Raw genomic sequence first — 2,102 nt, forward strand, 5'->3', positions numbered from 1 at the left:
CCGTCGGTCGGTCGTCGGCCGTCGGTCGGTCGGTCGGTCGGTTGGTTGGTTGTCGGTCGGTCGGTCGGTCGGTCGGTCGGTCGTCGGTCGGTTGGTCGGTCGGTCGGTCGTCGGTTGTCGGTCGGTCGTCGGTCGGTCGTCGGCCGTCGGTCGGTCGGTCGGTCGTCGGTCGGTCGTCGGTCGGTTGGTCGGTTGTCGGTCGGTCGGTCGGTCGGTCGTCGGTCGGTCGTCGGTTGTCGGTCGGTCGTCGGCCGTCGGTCGGTCGTCGGCCGTCGGTCGGTCGGTCGGTCGTCGGTCGGTCGTCGGTTGTCGGTCGGTCGGTCGGTCGGTCGTCGGTCGGTTGGTCGGTCGGTCGTAGAGGCAAACAGCTTGGATCAGATCACTTCTGTTAAACTCTGAACATAGACGGCTGCGTTTTGTGGCCTTCGTAGCCCAACCAGATGGACGGAAGCTGCTCAGCTGCCTCGGCTGCTGCTGCACTACGCTGGCTCATCCTGGACCACAAGCAGCTGGACCAGACTGCCCTGCAGAACCAGACCCAGCTACAACCAGCTAACATCGGTGCTGCGTCTGGCCCAGAACCGGATCAGCAGCATCAGCCCTGGGTCCTTCCAGAACACGCACAACCTGACGCTGCTGCTGCTGCAGAATCACCGAGGGAGACCTCAAAGGTTGCCTCGTCTTCTTTGGGTCAGGGTTACCGTACGATATTATTGATAATGAACAAACTTCAGGGCGACGGGTTCGAATCCCATCTGCGGCGTTTGTATGTTCTCTCCGTGTCTACTCGCCGGTTTCCTCCCACCTCCAAAAACATGCAATTTAGGTGAATTGATTACTCCATAGTTTGTGTGTCTCTGTGTGGCCCCGCCTCTTGCCCATAGCAAGCTTGGATTGGCTCCAGCAACTTCCTTGACCCGAAAGCAGAAAATAGGAAGACAATGTACGGATGGAAAAGCGTCGCAGTTCACACTCATAGCAAAGATTACGTCTTTGCATATGCGTGAGTGTCTTCCGTGTTTCCTGCAGGTCTGATCGGCCTGAATTTGCTGGAGCTCAGAGGGAACCTGTTCTCATCCGTCCCCAGATCTTTATCTTTCTCTCAGCGCGATGGTCTCCAGAGCAGCGGCTTCACCCACCGGTCTTCAGCTTGGACCCGTCTTACAACGAACTGACCAATATGCCCACCACCCTGCAGCAGCTCTACCGAGAGGCCAATGAGCTGCAAGGTGAGCCGCAGATGTTAAACCACATGTTAAATCCAGAGGTGTCCCTGATTTCATGTTCTACAACGCAGCGCGTTCACTTCCCGCGGCGGTGAGTTGTGTATAGCGAAGCATCTGGGTCGGCACGACGGCCAAACCCTGCTGTGAGCGGGAAGAAGAGAATGTGGAAAATGTGACAGCAGCTCACAGCTGGCCCTCGTCACATGGGAGGGGTTGGGCTAGAGAGGGGGGAATGTTGGGGTGTTGAATAAAGGGAAGTGGGCTAGCAGAGAAGAGAGGAAAACATCTGGGATGGATTCAGAGGCAAGAGCGCCAGATGTGCCTGAAGCACAGGCTGTTCTTCCTGTCGGTGTCTTCGTTCCTCTTCCTGCCCGACCCACCAGTAGCAGGACTCGGTGACCCGATAGCGTCTGTGGTTTCTCACGGCACCCTGCAGCAGAGCGAGGGGCTGCGAACCAACGACATTACTCACGGCCCGACAGCTGCCAAACGCCACGGTCAGAAAGCAAGAAGGGGACTTGAGGTTTTTCTCATTCTCCATTTGCCTCTCATTAGCGGCTCCATCATGATCATTGGTGTGGGATGAGAAACGGTGCAGTGAGGAATCCAACAACATGTGGTCGCTGATGTTTGGTGTCTGTCTTCAAGACTTCAACATGACTAGTTTCTGCGGGGGGGGAGGCTTCTGTCCTCCTCCAGCATGAAGTCGCTACGGCTGGACAGAAACAAGGCGTCTCACCGACAGCTGCCCCGTGACCGGGTCTCCTCTGGCTTCTGTCTGCGAGTGCTGAGAGCATGAGAGCATTTACACCTGAGCAGCCTTCTGAACCGGATTAAAAACAGGATTAAAAACAGGATCAGCTCGTGTGACGGTCT

Source organism: Brachionichthys hirsutus, chromosome 8 (genome assembly GCF_040956055.1).
Source record: "Brachionichthys hirsutus isolate HB-005 chromosome 8, CSIRO-AGI_Bhir_v1, whole genome shotgun sequence".
NCBI lineage: Eukaryota > Metazoa > Chordata > Actinopteri > Lophiiformes > Brachionichthyidae > Brachionichthys > Brachionichthys hirsutus.